We start from the raw sequence: 25,544 nt of genomic DNA on the forward strand, positions 1-25,544 counted from the left end.
GCTGATGCCTGAACGGTATGTGGAATGAAGTGGGCGGGCATCGGGAGGCCACTATGGCACGGGGCAAGCACTATGGGCAGTCTATCTGAAGTGTACCTGGCGTATAAGACGACCCCCCACTTGGAGGCATATTTTTCAGGGCCAAAAAATCGTCTTATACGCCGGCAAATACGGTAAGTCAGTTTATTTCCCTTTAGGTCCTGTGCCTAGAATTTGAGTACACCTTACCACACTTATTAAGGGGACTTAGCTCCCATTCTGGCATTAGCACCTCACAGTAGCTCCATGTCCTTTTGTACATGTATTTCCATGTGTACTGGCACTCTTGGTTACAAGAACTGAAAATCAACCTGAAGTAGCTAAAGAGAAAATGGGATTTTTGGAGGAGGATAGTGTGGCAGGACAGAAACAAAGGCTGAGCAACTACACTTGAGAGAGTCAGGCAGCCAGGCAGTGCTGAGGAGCTCAGCGGCCGGGACCAGGGACCCCATGCTTTCAGTGCTGTCTCTTGCCCTTATCATTAGACCCTCACTCTTGGTAGTTTCAGGATTTCAGTCCAGCTTCTCTTCAGGGCTAGAGACACTGACTTTGGTGGCTTCTAAGCTGATGTTCTCCCTGCTTTGCCACCGTCAGGGCTGGAAAGATGGAGTGTAACTCAGTTTTGGATGGAAAAGTCCCAGAAACGACTGGCTTAGTTGGGTCCTCTGTCTGGTCCTGCACAGGGTGCAGCCTCCCTAGACTGCAGTGGGCGCTGCTGGAGGAGGAACCATTCCAAGAACCTGTCTTTTTAATCACCTCTCAGGAAAAACATTCCACGAGGAGTGGCAGAAAAGATTCGAGGGTATTTGGGTGCTGCTGTTGTCACTGCTTTACGGGAGACCAAAGGCGGGTGGGAGTAAGTTAAAGCACTTCAGAGCTGTCGGTATCCCTGTTCCGCGTGCATTTTTTGCAGTGAACCTCATTCTCTTTTATGCCAGTGAGACTGGGCTGGTGATTTGATCATCTGGGGATTTTTCGTTAGATAAATGGTTACCTTGGTTTGCTTTTTGGTCTTTGAGAGTGATGTGCATGTAGTTTTAGAATGATCTAAATTAGTACCAGTATTAGCTTGAAAAGGCAAATACTAAGACATTGGCCACATAAAAGTTAATTAAATTACGTAAGAGTATCTATCTATCTATCTATCTATCTAGTCCCAAAAAAGTATACACACTTTAACAGCTGATAGCTCAATTTTGAAAATGAAATAAACACTGCCTTTATAATTATTCAAAATGCATGTGTACATTTTAGGGGACACCCTATATTTTTTAAATCCACACCCGAGGACATGCTTAGAGAGAGGATGGGGGGGGGGAGGAGAGAGAGAGAAAGAGAGAGAGAGAAGAGAGAGAAAGAGAAAGAAAGAGAGAAACATTGACCAATGCCCCCAACCCCACCCCACTTTTGGCTTCATAGGCGCTGACTGGGATCAAACCCACAACCCAGGTATGTGCCCCGACCAGGAATCAAACCGGCAACCTTTCAGTGCATGGGACAATACTCCAACCAACTGAGCCTCTCCAGCTGGGCCATATTTTAACTTCAGTAGTGAGTTAGTTATCTTTTCATTATTGTGAGTATTTACTGTTGAATGTACAGTGTTATTCGTTCTTTCCCATGGTCCTGCTTCCTGTTTTATTTCTTAGATGTACAGAGGAAGACAAAGGAAGCAAACTATTTAATGGGTACTTTAATATTTTAAAGCACATACTATATCAGTGGCAGGGAACTTCTAGATTTAAAAATGTCAAATGTAGCCCTGGACAGGTAACTCAGTTGGTAACATGCCAAGGTTGTGGATTTGATCCCGGTTAGGGCACATACACTGGTAACAATGAATGAATGCATAAACAACACATTTGATGTCTCTCTCTGTCTGGAAAAAAAATCAATCAATTAAAAAAAAATCAAATGCAATTTGAAATTATTTGTCATTTGTCTGTTTGGCAGGAAGCGTTCTTTCTTTGGGGTTTTTCTGATTTTCTAACTAAGTGAAATTTTACAAAGCTAGGATAAAGTTCCTGAAAGCAATAAAGCTGACTCATAACCCTGAACTAGAAAACTCTTTCTCCTCTTTTGATAGTTAACTCAAAGACTTAGCTGTTTTAAAAAACAAGCCTTAGCTCCTTAAGAAGCTTTTGGATAGTCATGAATTTGTCGGCTCTCTCCTGCCTGGCATCCTGACATCAGGAAGAGAGAAAATCCTTACGTCTTGTTCTCTCTGCCTTTCACCCTTTTTCCTTGTCTGCCACTGAAGTCTTACAATTTAATGCACATTTCTCAGATCATGTTAACGCTACACATTTGGAGCGCTCTGATAGTGTTCTTTGGAAAATGTGGCCATAATACAATCACTTCTACATCTGGGTCTTCCGCTTCATTGCACACCTGGGGCATGGCGCCACATCAAAAATCCAGTTGTGTTTTTGCTGGGGCGTGAATAGGAAAAACTGTACAGGGCCATGGAAATGCCCAGGCATTTTATGTGTCACCTGAGTAAATAGTAACTGCATAAATGTGTATATGTATGTATATAGAAACCAACCATGTAATGTAGGTTTTAATGCAAATACAAGTCTTATGCGAAAAGGATTAGAAATTTAATGGGAGAAAGCAAAGGCTGAGACGTAGGCCTTGGGGTCATTGCGGGCACACAACCAGGAAACGCTGTGTATGGGGGTGGGGGTGGGGAAGGAAAGTGGTTCCCTGCAGAGGAGTAGGCTGAAATCTTGGGGAGAAGAGTCAGATTTCTGATTTTTGAAATGTAGGCAAGAAAAAAAAGGCCTGCCTTTTTATTATTATCATCTGCATCTACCTGTTTGTGTTATTAGATTCATGAACCTCATCCTTCTGTGCTGCTTTTTCCTAACATAATTTAAAGTTCCCTATTATAGCTCTGTCTTTGGACTTTAAATTTCCAACCTGGAGGAAGTTCATCACTGAACTTTTTCACCTGGACATATTTTCTGCAGTGCACAGCCAGGATGCATCCCTAGGCAAGAAACAAAACAGAGCCTCTACCCTATGTAAGGCCCCCGGATGGCGCTATAGGGAAGGGGGAGATGAAGACAGTGTGACCTGTGTGGGTGTGTTTGGTAGGAGTGTCTTGTTTTTCTTGGTGTTCTGGATGCATTAGCATTTTGAATGGTCTGCCCTCAACCTTATTTTTCCCATAAGCCCTCTTGTTTTTAGGGTGCAGTTTAACAGAATGCACTGTTTTTCAGGAATAAATTTATTGGGTTGTGTGTGTTTACTGATAAAATTTGTTTAATTTCCCCCTCCAAAATCCAGAAAACACTCAGAGTTGTGTAATTAAGAAGAAAATCCTAAAGTTTCCATGAAATGCCGTGAATGACATATGAGTATTTTTGGTTTTGTGGTTAAGTAATGGCTTTTAAACATTTACTTCAAACTGCTTCAGAGTGTCTTGAGAAAGTATTTTAAGTAACTTTCATAATGTTTTTTTTAATATATATTTTATTGATTTTTTACAGAGAGGAAGGGAGAGAGATAGTTAGAAACATCGATCAGCCGCCTCCTACACACCTCCCACTGGGGATGTGCCCGCAACCAAGGTACATGCCCTTGACCGGAATCGAACCTGGGACCCTTCAGTCTGCAGGCTGACGCTCTATCCACTGAGCCAAACCGCTTACGGCAACTTTCATAATGTTTTGAGAAAATCTTTTGAGTAAGATTTCTTTGAATATATAAGAGTGTAAATAATGGCTGGCATGCATGGAGAAGAATTAAATTTAAAATTTTTAGGGTTTATAAAAAATTAGGGTTTAGGTTTTTGAAAACATCATGAACATTTTTAAATAAATTGTATTGAACATTTCACCATAACAACTTACGATGGAAAGAAATTGCTAAGGTTACATAGAATTACAATAATTTGAAACTCAGACTCTTTTTGGGAAATATTTTCTTTATCACTTTTCAGAATAAAATATTTTTCCTTAGAAGCTTAAAGATTTAATGAAGTTAATTCATAAAATAGGTGACTTGTAGTAGATTTATATGCATCAAGTAGTCTTTATTCTTACCTCCCTCCTAATTTTTAAAGCCTTTTCTTATTTAATGTTTCTTTTTCATTTTTCAGTTATAGTCTTTCTCTACTCTTCAGTTACTTCTTTTTTTTTTTTTAGGTGTTTTTTTTTTGGTGGGGGAGGTATTGGGGGAGGACCTATCCGTAATATCCTACTTAAAGAAGTGAAGCTCAGACATATGGCAGCTTCATTTGTCTGAGATAACTCCAGGTGGGTTGATAGGAAACAAGAATTTTCTGCTCAAATAAGAACCACAAAGCCGGTAGGGCACAGCTTGTGGTCGGTGGGTGTCTCGGCTAATGTTTATCCACTCAGGAGAAAGTTCCTAGTCCTGCTTTGAACCCATCTATTCACTCAACCCTCTATTCACAGAGTTTTCTGATAAGCCCATTTATCTACTTGCCCAGTGTGAGGATGGTTGCAGAAGGTTGTGGCAAGACTGAGAAGAGTATTTTGGTGTTAGGAGGAGGCGCATTTAGAGCCAGGAGAAGGAAAACCTAACGACAAAGGGTGAATAACCATACAAGGAAGCAGAGAAACACAGATGTCAGTTATTGAGACCAGAGCCCAGTGGCCCTGTATGCTCTCCATTAATGTTCATGATTGACCTCATCATCAATTGAGGATCAGGTTTTGTTTATTATAACCTATTTAAAAAGCCAGGGAAGTGCATAACACACTTTAGAATCTTAAAAAATCACACATAAAGGCAGCCACTTCAAGAAATTAATTTTCATTTTTCTGCAAAATGACTTAAGCCGATGTCAGGTTCTAGCATTTTTGTCAGCATTTTTCTTTCCTGCCATTTCCGTTCTATCCACTGAGATGCTATTTGCACAAAAGACTTTTTGTCTCTTCTCTTTAAAGATAGACCCTTTATTGTTAACCTCTACTATGGTTCTTTTATGGTGTGCTTTCAGATACATGTCAGTGTCCCCTAATAAAGATATTCTTAATAGCAATAGACTGAATCCTGTGTGACATGAACACAATGATTAATTTCCTGTAGCTGTACCTTCTAGCCGCTATACTTTTGCTGTGTAGCCAAACTTCTTGCCTAGTTGTGTACATTTATCGACATTGACGTTTGCCCCATACATTTCTCAAGCTCCCTTTGTATTTCCACTCCATAGGAATTAAGGAATTAATTTGAACTACTGTCATCAGTAGCTCCTTCTAATATCTATGTATTCAACAAGTATTGAGTGCTGTCCCAGGAGCTGGGGAAACACAGGAGAACAAAATGAAATGAGTTAGAAGTCTGTGCTCTTGAGCACTTTTCATTCTAGTGGGGGAGGAAGACAAACAGATAAATAACAGTCAGTGAGATAGTGAAGCCACACTAATGCAACTAACTGCAGGGGAGGGAGGAGCAACAACAGAAGAGGGGAACCTGAGCAGGACTTGAAGATGGAGATTCCTGAGCTCCAGCTGAGTAATGGGAAGGAGTTGGCTGGGAAGAATGTTCTTGGCAGACAGAGCAGCAAAGACAAAGATTCCTGAGGCAGGAATCAGATTTGTGAAAAATGTGTCCATTGTGTCTGAAGCCTAGTGTGGTGAACACAGTGGGCTCCCTGCTCAGGGGGCGCCCATCCTAAATGGCAGCCCTTCCTCTCCAGGCCTCAGTGAACACCGCCAGGCCTACACAGGGCTGGCCCTCTTGCTGCAGTGGGACTAGCGTTGGGTACATTTGTTTCACCTGCGGCCACATTATTCCTCAGCTCTTCCCCATCCTCCTGTCCTTCCTCCTCACCCCTTTTCTCTGAGAGGATGCCCTCAAAAAATTAGGTGAACAAGAATCCTGGCCCAGCTCTATTTCTCAGTACTTGTTGAATACATAGATATTAGAAAGAGCTGCTGATGACAGTAGTTCAAATTAATTCCTTGACTCCTGTAGAGTGGAAACCCTGATCTAAGACACAAAGGAACTTTTGACCCTTTTTCTGGGCTCCAGATCCTTAAGACAGGCACCTACCCAACGTGTCCACTTGACTGTTCCGAAGATACCTACAACTCCACGTGTATAAAAACTGAATTCATGGTAGTGTTCCCTTTTCAAGCTTTTGTTCTTCCTGTGCCCACTCCTTTAGTTTGTGACCCCACCTTTCACCAAATCACACTCAGAATTCAGAGTCGTGCTTGGATTTTCCCTTCCCATTAGACCTCATGCCCAGTCACTCAACAAGTCACCGTCCTCAGTGCCTCTCACTTCCTTTGTCCTTCCATCTCCACTTTTACTGCTGTAGGTCAGGGTCTTGACTGAACTGTTGTTTAGTCTCCCAAGTGGCCCCTCTCACCTCCCCTCCTTCACTCCTCCCGTCTATTTCTGCACCATTACCCCCTTGTAAAATGAAAAGCCCCTTCCAGCCACTTTCTGCTCACAGTCCTTTAGTGACTTCCTATTGGAGTAAATGGCAGCTTCCTGTAGGTTAAAGTGGCTCATTTCTTAGCCCGTTTTGCTCTGGTGTCAGCCACCTTTCCCTTAGCCTTCCCAGCTGCCACCCCTGTGTATGGCTCTGGTTTCAGGCTCTGACCTGTTAGTCCTGTTGTGCTGTTTCTTAGTTGCCCATCCCTCCCAGGCAGTGCCCGAAACCTCAGCTATGCTGCCTCCTCCCTGAAGTCTTCTGTGAGCCACCCAAGGAACATTATTTGTGTCCAACAAAAGTGCTCTGGAAACACTCATTTCAGGGTATTGCTATTACTTGCTTTATTTTTAAGCACTCGTTAGGTTCCTGGAACGCAGAGAACATGGATGTTCCCATTGCTGGGCGCATCAGTACATGCTTTTTGAATGAGTAAATGGAAAAATAAAGGAGAAATGTCATTGTGTTAAGTTTCCTGGCTTTTATACAGGATAGCTTAGTGAATACAAATGCTGTGCATGCTCTTGTCCACCAACTAACTGTAGGAAAGAAGATATAGAACTACTTGGAAGAAGTGACTAAAGATAACACTTTAGTTTAAGATAACACTTGTGGAGTTTTCCCAGAGAATACTGACTGATAGGGGAGGGGAGATTATTCAAGCCCTAAAATATGGAGTTGGGAAATTCATTAATTTGTTAAATATTTATTTAATATTTGCTCGATGCCTAGTATTGTGTTATGGGCTTTGGCGGAATAAAACAGAATGAAGTTGATGCTGTTCGTTCCACAAGGGCCTCAAAATGGGAAGAATGCCAATGGTATAAGAGAGTTTTATGAGGTAGCATGTGACTAAGTCCTAAATGATTCAAATAAGAAGTGCTGTTGGCTCTGGAAAAGGAGTCTTTGTGGGCTGGAGGGTTGAGCAATCTTAAACAAAACCTCAGATTTTTGAAAGACTCATTGAAATGAAGTTTACTTTGCAGAAATGGTGTTCATAAAACTCAATAGTTTCCAGATATTAAAGAGATAGCTCTCTCTTTTGGCTTTGGTGCAGAAGGGCGGACATCATATTTGTGTTTGAAGGAGAACTTCCTGTAAGATTTGGAGTGAGCTTTTCTGTCTCAGAAAAAATAAAGTCCAATATCTTCACAGTGTCCTTTGGAAAGATGAATGTGAAGATGGCTTGCAAATGGGGGGTACGGGAGATAATTCCGTTAAACCCATTAGAATGTGAAGGATAGTTTTTTTCCCTGAGTGTTTTTTTTTTATTACATTTTTAAAAATTGAATTTGAGAGAGAGAGGAAGGGAATTTTAGAAAGAAAGAGAAACATCAATCGGTTGCCTATCAAACGTGCCCTGGCCCGAGACTTTGATTCCCCGAGCCCTGACTGGGAATTGAACCCACCACCTTCTAGTGTACAAGACGATGCTCCAACCAGCTGAGCCACACTGGCCAGGGCTTCCCTGAGCTTCTGATTGATAAGTGCGCACCCAGTCCTGGGAGTTATGGGCATATTGGCCACTCATCACTCACACAATAGCTATCTCCTATTATACTTTCATTTCTTAATTGACTGAATATCTGTGAGGGCAGATTTCATGCCTGGCTTTAAAAAAATTATTTTCTGCCGGAACCGGTTTGGCTCAGTGGATAGAGCGTCGGCCTGCGGACTGAGGGGGCCCAGGTTCGATTCCGGTCAAGGGCATGTACCTGGGTTGCGGGCACATTCCCAGTAGGGGATGTACAGAAGGCAGCTGATCGATGTTTCTCTCTCATCGATGTTTCTGGCTCTCTGTCTCTCTCCCTTCCTCTCTGTGAAAAATAAATAAAATATATTTAAAAAAATTATTTTCTGCCTAACATATTTCTCAATTGTTTCCTTGTATCTTAATCTAATGTATACCCCTTTGTGGTTCTGTTTTCTGAGGATAGGAAATAATTTAAATGAGGATGAACTGTATGTAGATCAACCACGTTCCTGTAGGGGCCGCTATTCGAGTAGCAGTTTGGCATTCTTCCTTGCCACCCAGCACCATGTGGCATGACTTGACACAATTAGCCTGAGGACTGTGAGATCTGGTTTGTGTTGGCATTTTACTTTTGAGAGTGGTATGCGCCTAACCCCACTAAGAATTCTGCAGGCTCATAACTGTGTTTTATCATTTTAGTCCATAAATGCCACCTGCGAATTTTCTTTTTACCTCACATATTTGGTGCATTATTACTTTAGAGTTCTCAGTTATGCCCCATTTGCCTATGACAGATATATGCACATAGACACATGAATGATGGTAGCCCAAACTTGGCCTCCTACAGGACCTCAGATTATTGTTTAACGGGGTTGTCACTCAAGATACTGACTGGCTGCCTCCAGTGCTTTTAAAAAATTGAATTGAGCACGATGAGGTGCATCCCTTTGATTAAATGCTTTTCCTCCCATGCAATCACCATTAGCTGCTTGGCTCCAACTCTGTCTTCTTTTGAAGCAGCCCTGCATTGCAAATCAATATCTTTCTGGCGAGACAGTGTGTTGTGAAGCGTCTGGACGGCATATGCACAGTTACTTTGGCTGCAATGCTGCTGCAGAGCCCGGTTACTCTGCCTTCCTGGGAACTCCACAGGCAAGTCCATCGTGCCTGGAGGAAAATAGAAGATCGTTTGGGGAAAATGAATCACATCGTTAAAGCTGTGGATACTGAACGTTAGCCTGTGCTTTGTGTTCTTCTAAACCATTTTGGGTCGTATTCCACCAAGATTGGCTTCTCTGAAGTGATTTCTGGGCGGTTGTTTTTTTTTTTGCTTCTGCTTCCCCCTTTCTTGGTTGTAGTACGGCCGTACCATTTCAGCTTGCCAGTGCAGAAAGATGTGAATTCAGTTACTGGATGCGCCTGGCCTGGTGCAGACACATTGCTAGAGATCATGTTAAAGAGTTGCAGGTGAATCGAGCCCGAGAGAGACAACAGCGAAACGGTAAGAGGGAGCATGCTTTAAAATTAGCGCAGGGGTTTTAATTTGGAGCCTCTCGGCAAGTCTGAATCCTGACTCACTCATTTACAACTTGAAAAGGATTCATTTTCTGCATGTCATTTTACTCATCCCCTTCCATTTAACTGCCAGCAACATCACAGACTGATCAAGGAGGTATTTAAATTAGGGATCTGACTGGAGGTTCCCCTTGGGAGAGTGTCTTGAGGCTCCCGAGGCTACTGCTTGTAGTTTGTAAACACCAGTAGCAGTGACAAGATGAGGAAAAGCTTTCGAGACTGTGCTTCTCTGCCATAGCTGAGTCTTATTTCTCCTGAAACTTACTTATTACAGCTTAACGAGGTCTCACAGATTGTTTTGCCTGGTTAGGCTTGGCTGCGTGCCCTCTGAGTCAAGCTAGTGAAGGACAGGAGACTACTTTTTTCACCTGGGTAAACTGATGTCTATGAATTAGGTGGGTTGGATCGGAGTGGCATAAACATCCCTGATATATTAGGAATCTGGGGCTTCCTCCCTGCTCATCCCATCCGCTCCCCTCTGGAGCACAGACACGCACCTGCTGTAAGTGTGTGCTGCCTGGCAGAGGTTAGTGTGCCGGTATTTTGCATCATTACACCTGTGGTGGTTATGCTTTCATGTGTGGAAGTGCTGCTCCTTCATGCAGTTCTGCTTGAAGTGCTTGCTCGAATAGTGGACTATTAGCATTTTGGATGCAAATGGAGAAACCCCTGCACGCATGAGGGACCGGGGCAGCAGACAGGCTACTCTACAGTGATGCTCACCAGCTTGTGAAGAAGATAACAATCGAGAGACAGAAATGTAAACCTTGATATCTACAGAGGTTGAATTCCTATTTCCTTTGTTAATTGGCACAGAGTATAGTGGGTAGGGGTGGTGGAAGTTGAAGGACATGTTTTAATATTGTTCAAAGTGAGGCTACTATACTACATGGTCTTGGTGAATTTACAAGGATCCATCTATTAAATAGGGGCTGAATGTTAAGGATGGCAGCATTTGATTTTTTGCTTTAAAAATATTCTACTTATGTATATTTAACTCATTAATTCATGTGAAATTTAAATGATGTAGGCTGTGAATGTTAGTCGAGAACATCATCAGTAACTTGCTGTAGCATGCTGGCCTTAAGCCAGCTATGTATAATTTTGACATAGGCATTGTAAGAAAGACCACTTGATTACTTGATAGGCTAATTGAGAGAAATATTGATACTATATTAGGGTTCACTAGACATTTTTGGGGGGAGGGGGTGGGAGGAGCCTTAAATATGCTTCTATATTTACTCAACTGTTTATGGTAAAGGTTGGACATTGAATTATTGGAAATGAATATTTGAATTTTCTTCCAAAGAGAGTTCAGATTTTTCTGTTTTGACATTTTAAATTATTTTTTAAAGAGTTAAGATGGAATATAAACTATTATTTCCCATACTTCAGTTGTTCTTTTTTAAAAAATAAACTAACAAAGAACTCTTTTTCTATTCAGAAGATGGTGTGCCTATGTTTACTGTTTCATTTTCTGAGAGTGATGTGTTCTAGCTATTTATATTTTTACCTTCACTCTGTGTCAGCTGTGAGGTTTATTTTTTCGCCCTGTGACAGAAGGAATTGTACATTTGCAAAAAGTAAGTAATTTTTAAAAAGGGGAATAAATAGTAGAGCAATAATATGACATTGATTTCACACTCGTGCAGTTTTTATTCCTCATTGTACAGACATTTATTAGGCATCTACCATGTGTAAGACCTTGTAGGACATGCTGTGAGGAAGAACAGATGAAATGGATATGCTCCCTTCCTTGAACTGAAGGAGCTTAGAAATAGTAGCATTGGTATCTTGTTTTTTTTTTTATGGACTATGCTTCATTATATTTTCTCAAGAATAAGTACATTTAATGCTTTTTGAATATTATATTTCCCACTTAGGAGAGTCCTTTGTCTATTTTCTTTTAGTCACTTATTTATTAAACATGTATGAAGAGTCTACTGTGTAATAGTGCAGCTACTATGAATCAATAAATAAAATAGATCTGGTCCCTGTCCTCAAGGAACTTACAATATACTTCCTTTTGAAATATTTCAACAAGAAGGTTGGGGGCACTTCCCCCACCCCCCCCTTTTTTCATTTTGGGCACTTATGAAACAGATACTATAAGCTTTGATTATTTTATTTTTAAATTGTGGTATAGAGTATACCTAACAAAATTTACAATTTTAAACAAAATTCCCATTTTTAAGTGTACAATTTATTGACAATAAGTATATCACAGTAGCTTGGTACCATCACTGCTATCCATTTCTAGAACTTTTTCCATCACCCCAAACAGAAACTCTACCATTATATAATAACTTCTCATTGCCCTCCTGCCAGATTTTTGTACTCTTTAGCTTACTTTCTGTGTCAATAAGTTTACCTGTTCAAGGGACCTCATACAGTATTTGTGGAATTATACAGTATTTGTCCTTTTGTGTTGGGTTTATTTCATTTAGCTTGTTTTTAAGGTTCATCCATGTTGTAGCATGTGTCAGAATTTTATCCCTTTTAAATAAATGCTTTGATTTTTATATGGAAAAGACAGCAATACCTCCAACCCATATATGATTTCACTAAATCAAGTCCCCATAAGGACACGATCATAGATAATTTAGAGATACAAAGACCTTGTGGGCAGGGGGAAGGAATGAGGAGCAGAAAAGCACTGAGGGAATGACCTGTGGATAGATCACATTTGGATTCTTTACATGGTCTGGTAATTGAGCATGGTAATTGGGCTACTTACACTTTCATGTCACTTCTTAGCTGATAGAGAGCAGCAATCAGTTGAATAGTCACTGGAAGGCTGGCCTGTGGCTTTTGTCATTATTCACATTTGAATTGCACCCACTCTGCTTCTAGTACCTTACTTTATCTAACTTTATAAGTAAAGACTGATCACGTTAGGTCCTCTTATAGATTCGGAGACTCTCAGAACTGATAGGTATTTCAGCAATTGTATTGTCTCATTGGCTCATTCATTCAGCCAATGGGGGAGAGGCTCCTGATGCCCACTGCAAGCCATCTTTCACTCCCCACTGCTCTTCTCGGTGGACACTCAATACAAACAGCCCACTTATCCTCTGAGTTTGACAGAGGCATGAGAGAGGGTGTAAGCTTGATGCCCTATTAAGCAGTTTTCCATTGGATAAGCCTGGCTTCAACATATAGCATTCTCTTTCTCAGATTTCTACTTGATACTGCTTCTCTTAAATCCAGATGTGTTTCTGATAGAGGATCCTTTTTAGAAAGACAAGTTAATGCTCTCAGAGATGTTTATCTACAAAGTAGTCAGGAAACACAAACATGTATGGAGGAAGAAGAGTCAACATGGTAATGTCTAATGCCTGAATCATCTCATCTTCCCCATCAGCCTGTCCTATTTTCTAACTTTTGATATGAGGCAGAATTAGATTAGTCAAAAGTATGTTGCCGTGGCCTGGTGGCTCAGTTGATTGGAGCGTCATCCCATATCCTAAAAGGTTGTAGGTTCGATTTGCTGGTCTGAGTGTGTATGGGAGGCAACTGATCGATGTGTCTCTCTCACATCAATGATTCTCTCTCCTCTCCCTCTTTCTTCCTAAAATCAATAAAAACATATCCTTAGGTGAGGATGAAAAAAAAGTCTGTTAAATTTGGGTGGTGGAGGTTGGGCAGAGGAAGGGGGGAAGGTGGGTCAGAAAACCTCAGACCACAGAGCAGTTATTTTGCTTTAAAAGTGCTTTGCTTTTGCATCAGAGGACAGAATAAGAGAAGTGTTGGAGACCAGGTCTGTCCTTTGCTTATTTCTCTCAGGATAGAAGTTCCAGGGAAGACAACCCGATGTTCAACAGCTTGGGCTTTGTAGTCAGGGTCCTGGAATAAACCTCGTTCCCTCTGTTGACTGTGTGTTCTTGGATATGCTACTTAATTCTTATGTGCCTCAATGGAATCATCTGCAAAATCAGGCTAATACCAGTACCTCATGGGCTTGTTGTAGGGATTAATTAAGAAACTATATATAAAGCATTTTTCATAGTAACTCTTATTATATAAGAGCTCAACAATGGCCATCATCATCATTGTCATCATCCTATAGACGTTTTTAATCCCCATCTCTCTTTTCTAACAACTTGCATTGTATCTTGCCCAACCTCCTGCTCCAGTTGGCTTGATTATTGGGCACACATAACAATTTCTGAATGTTGATTGGGTTTGAGTGTCTAAAAGGAGGATGTGAAAAAATGCTCCAGTATTCCATGTACTGAGTGGCAGGTTTGGGAAGTGTCTATATTCTATAGATTCCTCTCCTGCTAAGCTGATGAAAGTTTGCACTCCCTCCCCCACCCCCCCATTCCTCAGCTAAATGAGATCTCAGAAATACAAGGATGACAGTGAGATGCTCCTGGAACACCGGGGGCTGTTTTCAGGTGGCAGACAAGCAGCAGGGCATGTGCATCCCACCACAATGCTCTATTCGCCTTGGGTATGTCAGTTAGGATTCACTAGTGACTTGTCCCAGTCATAGGAAAGGTTTACAGAGCCAGTCCTCATGAAATCAGTTCGGACTTTATTGTTAGTGGATTGCTTTCAACTCTATTATTGCGGAAATTTCAGCTCTTTACAGTAGATGGACCAGTTGTCAAAGCTGCATTGAAAGCTGCATTCCACTTCTCCCCAAAGGTTCATTGTTCCCTGTGTTTCTCTTCATAAGCTCTGTGTGGTTAGTGACCCACATATGGGTCTCTGAAAAATTTAAGAGCTTCAAAATTCAATCCTGTATTGAAGGATGCCCTACATTTTTTTTGGAATTCATTGGTAGGGTTCACGTCTGGATTTATTTAATGAGAATGAAAACATTAAACTTTTAAACTTTGTAGCATCACTCATGACATTAGTCACTAAATTATTATCCGGACATTAATAATGCATTTAAATTTTATTAAAAAGATGGTTATTGTAGGTGAGGAGATGTGAGTTGTCTTTATTTATGTAGCCACCTGTCTCAGAATAAGAAGAGAGTACACAATTTTATTTCTCCTTCAGGAAAGGAATATACAAATATTTATAATATTTATTTTTAAATGCTGTCCATATGGTTTTCATGGGAAAGAAATCCAGGCCCTAATGGAACAGCCAGTAGCTCCAGCAGTGTCTTTTCAGTTTCCATTTCTAATGTTATTGTGCCTTTGGATGCTTTACTTTACATGAGAGACAGAATAGCGAGCTATAGACATCTGAAAGGAATAAGTATGAAGGAACAACTAGCCTGGCTCCCTACAAAGAAACTACGGGTGGTGCAGGGAAACTCAGAAGAGAAACAAAACAGAATTCTGAAGGCACCTGACTATTGTTTGCACAGCCTTTGAGACATGACAGCCACTCCAGTCCTCAGTGCTGTTAAAAACCCTCAAATTCCAAGCCAATGTGTACAGGTAGAAAGCATCCTGCACCATGTTATTGATTCAAGCCTCTATGAATTTGTGCTCAGCCTGGTCTGTTTATTGATTATTAGTGCTTCTGACATGGTAGGTGTTTTTATTTTATTTTTAAATATATTTTTATTGCTTTCAGAGAGGGACAAAAGGAAGAGAGAGATAGAAACATCAATGATGAGAGAGAATCATTGACCGGCTGCCTCCTGCACGCCCCTTACTGGTTATTGAGCCTGCACCTGGCATGTGCCCTAAAAGGGAATTGAACCATGTTCTCCTGGTTCGTAGGACGATGCTCAACCACTGAGCCACTGCAGCTGGGTATGGCAGATGTTTTTAAATTGCTTTAAAATGTTTAAATGTTGGTCAGTCCCCTTTGCCAGGTATTTCTCACCTCTGCACGGTGAAAACACACACTGTTTTTGTCTTCTCAAGTGGGGCCCACGACAAAACCTAATAAGAAGGAAATCTATATTTTGAACCGGTGAAATCTGTGGGGGCAGGGGAAGCCCTATTTGCAGGCACAGGATTTTCTTTTTCTAGAAGAGCTTTAAGGGAATAGTGTCTTGATGAGGAAACTAATTGGCCATGCAGTGTGAGCCACTATGTAGCTCAGTCCTTCTGTGTTGTCGAGAATGGGAGTTTATTTCCACCGCAGGGCTGGGAGTGTGTAGGTTGGAATAGGCTTTGCTCTGTGGAATCGCATCAAAGCCACTCACTTGTGCGTGGGGGTTCTCATTCCATGCACCCATTTCCGAGTCCCATGGCTCTAAGTTAGTGGGGGAGAGCCATAATAGGTGTCAATTCTATTTTGCTTTCCAACACCATACATTAATTTGGCCATCTGATACCAATGCTATACTCTTGTCTGTCTTTTTATCATAATGAAATTTTAACCAGCATATAATTGTGGATGTCAAGGGGGGGGGAGGGTCAGAAAAGTCACCTGTCTTCTTCTTTCTCCCCTTGAGCTTTTTGGGATATTTAGTAAGTTTTTAGTGGAAGCCGTGACCCAGACTTCCACAGAATTGCCATGTCCTTCTGTTTGGGATGAGGTGTTCAGTCTGGGTGGGAAATGTTCAGTAATGTCTTGTGGACAGAGGACTTCCCCACCACATCCCTGCCCAGGGGAGGATCTGTTTTAGGATGCACTGTACTCTTCACAGATGTAAGTTCCTTTTAAGATCTTTTTTCTGGATCCTGAAGTGACTTCCTTCTCTCTTTTTTTTCTCCAAAGGTACTAAATAAACTCTGGTAAATAAAGAGCAAAGCAAGATTCTGGGTTCAATTCTCCTTAGAATAAATTTGTGGTATTTTTTTTTCCATAGATATGGTGACCAATGGCAAAACAATGCTTCGGTAGCAAAACATAAATCCGTACATTTCTTTGCAGGAAGTAATGTTACATTACTGTTATAACCTATGTATATTTTTCTGTTTCTATTCCTCACCCTGATCCTATTGATTTTTTAAAATTTATAAATATACTTGGTATACCTTATCAAAACACTTTATTTCAGAGTTCAAAATTATGTTAAAGGATTATCTGAACTTACCATGATCTTTTGTGGGACATTTGAGCAAAATAGTTACCCAAGGACTATTGATATAATTATTGACCATATTGTACCTAGAGACTGAAGCAAATTTTGCCTCTGAAAGGCTGGACCTCTCTCATAATCTCAGTCCCTTATTTGACCAGAGTAGCAGAACCTGTCATTACACAGTTTAGAGCACTGGCCTCACACTTTAAGGTGCACACAGATCCCCTGGGGATCTTGTTAACATTTAGGGTTTGACTGAGTTGGACTGTGGGAAGGGCAGGGGGAGAGGGCCTGAAATCCCAGGTGATGCCAATGCTTGATCGTCTGCAACCAGCAAGGGGTTAGAGCAGCCGTGGGCAAACTACGGCCCGCAGGCTGGATCTGGCCCGTTTGAAATGAATAAAACTAAAAAAAAAAAGACCGTACCCTTTTATGTAATGATGTTTACCTTGAATTTATATTAGTTCACACAAACACTCCATCCATGCTTTTGTTCCGGCCCTCCGGTCCAGTTTAAGAACCCATTGTGGCCCTCGAGTCAAAAAGTTTGCCCACCCCTGGGTTAGAGAGTATTCCAGATAAAATTCTTATCCCCAAAGATGGCTACATTCTGAAAAACCTATGTAGGCCACAAGTAACAATAGAGATGATACTCCTACCTTTGCTGTGTTATTGAACTTACAGTTAAATTTATCATTATGACTTGGACGAAATAAAGAACCCAGAGGTCAGTAAATATATGTAGTCTATGAATAAAACTGTACCTTTTATATATAAATCAAGTGTATAGTTGTAACAGAAGGGGAAGCAACTCCATACAGTTATTTTAGCAATATATAATAAACATTTAAGCTGCTGGGAAAACTACCTAAATATTTCATAATAGAATTAGCAAAGTTATTATCAAGTCTCTTGGTGGTCATCACTGAGGCCCAGTAGGGGTGATAACAAAACTACAGTCACTGAATCGGCCACATAAAGGAATGTGGAGTCCTCAGGGGTTGTCCATTCAGCTGTGTCCCTTAGCCATGGATTCAGGACTTCAATTGAAATTAGGTCAGACCCCAAAGAAACCGGTCAGTAGAAAAATAAGCACTTTTAAATTAAATCACAATAATAGGCTGAATTCTGGTGAGTGGGAACAGCTGGGGAAAGCCTTTTCATGGACTGGGAAAGATCTAGACTCAGAAGGCACCTTATTGTTATATAGTTTTCTTAGGGCTGATTTCTAAAAAACGGCCAATGTTTAGTTAAAGGGGAATGCTTGCAATAAGTTAAGCAATCCATGTTTGAGTAAATATTAACAGAACACCCATTCCATGCTGTCCTTTGGGCTTTGGAGACATTAAAGAAATGGAAGATACGGTTTCTGTTTACAGTCTGGTCATAGAAATACAATGAACTTGTGAGAAACAGAGCAAAACAAAGACCTCCTCCTCCCCCAGCAAAATTAACCAAACACATGAAAACAAATTTCACAGTTGCTTGTGATAGCATATAAGACAGCCTATATTTAAGTGACAAATGATGAGGTACAATCTAAAAATGACATAACTCCTTACCTAGTTGACCTATTTAAAATTATTTACCATCTGTAAACTGATGCCTACAGTTTATTGTAGAGTATTCAAGCAGTAAAAGACCTTAAGAGTTATTTACTCCAACTGTCTCATCGTACAGATGTGAAAACTGAGCCCCAGAGAGTTTAAGTGACTTATTCTGACCTCTGTGAGCAACAGGATTGCCTGTGCACTGTGCATTAACTACAGTTCTGAAGGTGATCTTGGTTCTGGTAAAATACAGCTGGAGGTAAAAGTACACTCATGCATATATCCCTTTACATACATATAACTAATACATCCTATATCTTTGTTCCATGTAGCCATTTGCACTGCCACCTCTACACACACACACACACACACACACACACACACACACACACACACACCAATGAGAAAAGAAAAGAAAAAAGACTACAACTAAAGAGAAGACAGCATGTGCCTTGACCGGGAATTGGACTGTGGCCTCCTGGTTCATAGTCAAAGCTCAACCACAGAGCAACACTGGCTGGGCTGACGTGTGTGTGTGTTATTTTTTTTATTGGGAACAGATTTTGAGAGAAGATACTGAGTAAGAGAAAGCCATCAGGCCCATGCTGGGAAATGGGTGAAGGGAAAAACAAATGAGAGTGTGAAGATTTTTGCTTTTGCATTGGACCTGTAAAGGATATTCCTTTTGTGAATGTCAGAAGATCAAGACTTAGCTCACTATCTGATGCATGATGTATATTTGCTGTGGGTCAACTGGAATTTTTGAAACTAATCCTTTTTCTGGTGTCTGCCTTCATGAAAAGAGTGGAGTGTACGAGGTAGAGAGAAGACCACATTCTGAATGCAGGAAAATGCCGATCACCAGCAAATGGTTGATGTAAAGGGACAATTTTCAGTCCAAATGAATTCACTCGAGATGAATGCCAACCTTAACTGAATTAAGTTGTGTTCTTTCCAGTCCACTGCTGTGAGTGTGGTAGACCATCTTCTGGATTTTACAGCGCTTCAAGCTAAAATTGTAGGTCAAACCGTGACTTTTGGAGCCTCTGGAGCCTTTGAATTTCTAACAATTTTTACTGAGATTTGAGTCTGCTAGTTTGTGTAGAGACCCCTGTTAATGATGAGTGAACCAAAATAATTGATTCGGAGGAACACCACCTGGATGTCTGGGTGCTTCTCTAACCCTGTTTGAAATTCTAGCCTCTATTGAATTTGCTGGAAAAAAAAGATCAGGGAATTTATTTTGGTCTTTGTGATGATTTTTTTCTCCTTATCTGTTTTCAAGTACCAGGAGACATCCCTGCTTATGTAAATTTTGTCACTTCAGTTTCTAAATGGAACAAGGAAGTGTGAGAAAATGCAGTCACAGAGAAACTAGATCCTTGATTCCTGGTAATATTGGAATGCCTGCTGTTTTCAGGCAGCACTGATGGGACCTCTGCCTACTGTGATTGGCTGTGGGCAGAGGTATCAAAGGTGTTTTCTTCTGAACACATGATTTGAGAAAACCATTTTAACCTATGAGTTACTTTCTATGAGTTAGTAGAAAACCTTTACCAGATCCTTGACACAGAAATTTGAAGGAAAAGGTGCTATTGGGGGCTCTAAAACAAGGAGAGAAAACCAGTCCTTGACCTTTGGAAGAGACAATCATCTTGTTGAGATTAAAGTATCTCTTAAAGAATCATTACAACCCCGAGTTTGCAAAATATTGGAGTGGAATAAATGCACAGTCACTGAGGTGAATTCTTAATACAGGATTGGTCTGAGTGCATGGGGTTTAATCAACAAGGGTTCTGAACAAAGGTAATTTTGAGAAGAGTCTTGAATAATATACTCAGTCTGTGGCTTGGTGTTGGTGTGTCCCATGCTGAGGGCACAAGCAGTAAATGTGTGAAGGACAGTGGAAACTGATGGGGTGTGGAATGTCCAAGGGTCTCTGTGCCTGAAACAGCCATAGTCAGTGGCTTTTGTGCTTGGCCAAGTTCCCCAAGTCCTTAAAACTATATATAGCTAATATAATTTTACAAACCATATTTTCAATCTGTGTAAGCATTAGTTATTGACAATTAAATTTCTTTAATTTCAAGCACTAATTTAGTGTGATTATGTTAACATATTTCTCCTTAAAGAAAACATGCATGCACAGATCTGATTACTGCAGGTTATTTTACTACACTATTATCCTAATTTAAAATACCAACACTGTCAATGCCATTTCTATATTTCTTTGTATATCTTTCTAGACTACAGATCTGCTTATTTTAGATTCCTTCCAGGGATTTCAGTAATAATATTTCTTGAATCTTCTTGGTGTCACATGATGTTTGTAAATCCAGGAGTAAAACAATGCCTGCTCAGAATGCCCAGGGTTATAGCGTCTGAGGTGTGGACTGTTGAGGTCTTGGTTGCTTTTTCCAGAGTGATTCAGATCTGAGTCACTGGTTAGCGGTGAAGTTGAGTTTTCTTTCTAAGGGTTAAATTTCCCATAGTTATTAAAAATTAACTTATTTCCAAAGGAACACTTTCCACATTGGTTTCACATAAGTTTTCTTTGATGTCTGGTATCTCTCTACCAGATATACGTATTCTTTGTAAAACATTGGTTAGATGACATCATATATCCTTTTGCCTACTATTGTGTAGTGTTGACCTGGTCTGTCATCATTGGAACATCCTGTGTTGCTGATCTTTCTACACTTTTACTGCTTAGACTCTCTCTCCACAGGCTCTGATCAATCATTCTTATTCTTGGAACAGTTCCTACTTTTTAGGCTTACTCATGGTTCCATGAGTTAAAAACCAACCATGTCCTATTGTATTCAGCCTTCCTTTGCAACTGCCATTTGCCCTTTATATTAACTTTTCGCTCTTGAAATCATAACAGGCTCTTGGTTTTTCAATAACTCAACTGGTTTCATTTAACTGTAGCTTTATTTTCCTTTTGATGCTTAAATACGTCATCGCCGTTCAGCCAGTAAGAACCCCGATAGGCAGACTCCTTTGTCCTTCTAGCATTATCCCTGGCGTTTTGGAAAGGATCCCAGTTTTCTGGTAACAGCTGGATATTCTGCCCTGTGAACTGGAATCAGGTCACCTTCCCAGGAGTCCTCCTTTTTCATAGTGGAGAATTGGAACGTAGACCAAAATCTGGGCACTAGGAGTATAAGTGAAAGTTAGTAGTGGATCAAAAGGCTATACTATTTGGTGGTTGGAAAAAATATGCCTTATTGAGGTTATGGGTTCCCATTAATTTTTTCCAACTGGACAGATCATGCTTCTGCCCTCAGGTTTCCTTATAGTATGAGGTTTTATCTGTCATCAAGACTTTCTGCGCCACTGACCATAACCATTTTGTTGTGGGAAGAAAGACAGAGTCTATTTGGGGAGGGGAGAGGTTTGTTCATATTGCTGACAGGTTGATAGAAGCATTCAAAGGAAGATTGAGCACCAGGGAGTAGTGCCAGTGCGTAATCTGGTTTCTAGAATCTTCTTTCATTGCCAGGACTCCAGTCTGCTCACTCTTCTCCTCAGGTACCCTGAACAGGTCAATGATTTTATTCCATGAGCTGCCAGAAATGGCAGCTTTCTGGGGAAATGAGTACGATTCTTACTTTTTACCTTGCCTATGTCCTTCCCTAGACTAAACCCTGCTCTTTCCTCTTTGGGGTCTTCAGGGTGAGTTGCTCCAGAAGCTCCTGAGGTCAGACACAAGGCCACTTTCTCCTATTTTTCAGAAGGGCCTGGATTCTGCTTTTGGTTGTGCTGGTGGTTAACAGAGACGGCCAGGTCATGTTTAAGTTGTTTGTCTCAGAGATTGGAAACTTGAAACGTTTCCAGAATAGTCACTTTGCCCTGCGTGGAAAACTCAAGTATAGATTACTTTCCTGGAGGAAGATGCATACATGAAGCTGGTGCCGATACTGGTATTACTCACATACACCCCGAGCGAAGTGGAGACCAGCATAAACTATGTATAAACTTAATTGCGTGCAGAACTTGCTCCTGGGCTTTGTCATGCTGCTGGAGGTACACCGGGCAGAACACTCTCCATGGGTAGGCATTTACTGACACTGATCACAGAATCACCACTTGTTTTCTCCTGGATCTGATAGAGTGGATCAAATTCGGAAAGTGGTATCTGCAGCATGTTCCTAAGAACATTCTGCTCAAATGGCAAAGTGCTTCAAGCAGTTTCAGTAAAGTGAGTGTATTAGTTTTCCATTGCTGTGTTACACGTTACCACAGACTTACCAGGTTATGCTCTCAGTTTCTGTAGGTTAGAAGTTTAGGCATGGCATAAGCTGGTTGCCCTGGTCTTATGGGGCTGAAATCAAGGTATTGGGTGTGGTTATGGATCACACCTGGGGCTCAGGATTTTCTTACATGCTCACTAGTTGTTGGCAGAACTTGTTTTCTTGTGGTTGTATTACCGTGGTCCCCATTTTTTTGCTGGCTGTCAGCCAGTGACCACTCTCAGCGCTTGGAGGCTGCCTCACAGATTGTGCCATGCAATGTTTGCTCTCTCACAAGCTAGCTAGATCACATCTCTTTTCTGTGACTAGCTGGAGAAAATTTGCTGCTTTAGGAGGGTTTTCCTGATTAGATCAGGCCCTCCCAGAATAATCTATTTGCTAATCACATAACATAATCCTGGTGACATTTGTCATTTATCCCCTGCTAATATTTTGTGCTATGGCTGTGTTGGTGTACATGTACTACAACTTTATGTTTTATAGTAAAACTAGAGGCCCATTGCAGGAAGATTCCTGCAAGAATAGGGCTTCCAACGGCTGGAGCAAAGCAGAGAAGGGAGCGAAACCCGCTGAGGCGGGCTTCGCTCCCGTCTCCGCCGCCTGTCTTGTTTTGCTCCTGCCTCCGCCTCCTGGCTTGTTTTCGGCCGCCTGGCTTGCTACGCTCCCAGCCGCTACATGCAAATTAACTGCCATCTTTGTTGGCAGTTAATTTGCATATCACGCTGATTAGCCAATGGGAGGCGTAGCGAAGGTATGGTCAATTACCATGTCTATCTATTATTAGATAGTATTTTCCCCATGTACCTAGAACAAATTTCCCCATATATTTTCCTATAAATATAGAAAAAAAAGAGTATTCTATCTAGTAAAGCCTCTTTTACTAAGATAGTTCAAAGACCTCAGATAATAAGTAGAATGTAGGGTTGAATAGAATGTACTGTATTTTTCTTGGCAAAATTAAGAGATATTTTTGTGGGATTTATGCTTCGTGGTGCTTCTTTAAAGGATAGAGTTGGAGTCAAAACATGGTCACCATTTCCCCATTATTTATGTATCAATTCAATCCCCATTTATATCTTTTTATATCATCATTCTTTACACATTTGTCATCTCATTTGTTTTATATAAACATCTGTAAATCTTCTTTTAAATGAAGTAAGAAACAATATTTTCTGGCTGAAATGTAGAAATTAGCTTCTTTCTGAAAGTGTCACAGTAAATTGAAGATCCATGAATTGGTTCCTGTGCTTGGTTTTTTATCCTTTAAGTTTCGCCTCTTTCAGCCATGTTTTGTAGTTTCTGTCTATAGATCTTGCATGTATTTTGTCAGATTTATCACAAAATATTTTATGTTGTTTGAAGCTGTTATAAATTGATTTTTAAATTTAAATTTCTGATTGTTGCTACTATGTAGAAATACAAATGATTTTTGCATGTTGATTTTATATCTTGCAACCTTGACAAACTTATTAATTCTAGTGGGCTCTTTTTTGGTAGATTTCTTTGGATTTTCTACATAGACTGTAGTGGTTTTCTGTGAATAAAGTTGGTTTTATTTGTTCCTTTCCAATGTGAATGCTTTTTATTTCCTTTTCTTGCTTTGTGGCATTGTCTAGAACTTATACAATGTTGAATCAAAGTGATGAGAGTGGACATCCTTGATTTGTTCCTATAAAAGATATGATGTTCTTCTCAGTTGACTTAATTAGAATCCAACTTGTGCATAATAGTTTGAGACATATTCTTATGACAGAGTTGATGCTGAAGAACACAGAATTTGGTGTGTTTTTTTTTCTGTATATTTCATTGTGTTCTACATTTATGTTTGTATCTGACTGCACGTACATCTATATCTATCTATCTATTCATACACCTGGATACATTAATTCCCATATGAAAGCATCCTATATATATCACTCAGTATAGTTTTACTTTAACAAATATAGGATTATCTGAATTATCTTCTGTTTTCCTGCCTTGTAAAATAGGGATGTAGTAACTTCACAAGAAGAAAAATCTTTAAAAGCAAATTCAAAGTTATGTTTTCTCTAGAGAGAATAATAAAGCTACCCAGCTTCTCAGACAAGCTAGAGGCCATAAAGTTATTGAGTAAGAACAACAAAATCTCCAGAGTATAGGGAGAATGAAAGAGTTAGAACATAAGGTAGAAAACAAGGAGCAAACGTCAGAGAGACTAAAATAAGATGAGGGAGTGGGGGGGGGGGAGGTGTGTAGAAAGAGGGGTTGGAGAAATTGGGAAGGGAATAGGGCTCTGGCGGAGTAATATGAGCCAAATCTTGTAACGTATTAGACAGTGTTTTTCTTTTACAGTATTATTCCTTTTCACCCATTAGTTTTGCTATTTAAAAAATGTTAACTTTTAATTTTTAGCCATATTAAGGTTTTAATATACCCCATTCAAGTTTGGAGATGAAGTCAAGATGGGGGCAGATTTCAAACACACATATTCAAGCATAAAACTTTTGAAAAACATAATGATCTTTTTCTGTATCTTGTGTTAGCTGTTTCCATGATGACCCACGAGTTAATATAATGATCTGATTTAGCTCAGCTGTTGTTTTCTTCTTATTAAGGCCAGTCTATCCAACTGTTTTTTAAAAATATATATTTTTATTGATTTCAGAGAGGAAGGGAGAGGGTGAGAGGGATAGAAACATCAATGATGAGAGAGAATCATTGACTGGCTGCCTCCTGCACTCCCCCTACTGTGGATAAGCCCACAACCCTGGGCTCTGAATCGAACCTTGACCTCCTGGTTCATAGGTTGATGCTCAGCCACTGAGCAACATCGACTGGGCTATCCAACTCTTAATGATTCATAAATAATCCCACTAGTAGAGTAAAACCGGGGACAGAGTTCAAGAACCACCTTGGGGCACTAAGAGTCTAGACCAGCCGTGGGCAAACTACGGACCACGGATCCGGCCCGTTTGAAATGAATAAAACTATTGAAAAAAAAGACCATACCCTTTTATGTAATGATGTTTACTTTGAATTTATATTAGTTCACACAAACACTCCATCCATGCTTTTGTTCCGGCCCTCTGGTCCAGTTTAAGAACTCATTGTGGTCCTCGAGTCAAAAAGTTTGCCCACCCCTGGTCTAGGCCTTACGAAAACCTGTTTTAGGGGTCAGATTCTACTGTCAGCCTTGAGTATAAGCAGAGTGATTATGAGGAATTTTTCACATTGTAATTTAAGCTGGTGTAGTGTTAGAATGTGGCCTTTTTAGGTCTCTCCCAAAATTAAAAGTGGCATACTT

General features: G+C 40.4%; 1 protein-coding gene across 4 annotated transcripts in view; it reads left to right on the plus strand.

The window, feature by feature from the left end:
* The window catches only part of CDK14 (cyclin-dependent kinase 14), a 506,888-nt gene that overhangs the window by 99,343 nt on the left and 382,001 nt on the right, over nt 1-25,544 (plus strand). Inside the window, exon 1 of one of the 4 annotated variants that reach the window (XM_006779193.2) lies at nt 9,303-9,432. The exons of 2 other annotated variants lie outside the window; for them this stretch is intronic. The gene's annotated coding sequence lies outside the window, so the exon portion shown is untranslated. Of the gene's footprint in view, nt 1-9,302; nt 9,433-9,995; nt 10,033-25,544 lie in introns of those variants that run through there. One more of the 4 variants, XM_006779194.2, reaches the window with a different exon arrangement.

The sequence above is a fragment of the Myotis davidii genome, unplaced genomic scaffold (assembly GCF_000327345.1).
Source record: "Myotis davidii unplaced genomic scaffold, ASM32734v1 scaffold187, whole genome shotgun sequence".
Taxonomy (NCBI): Eukaryota; Metazoa; Chordata; class Mammalia; order Chiroptera; family Vespertilionidae; genus Myotis; species Myotis davidii.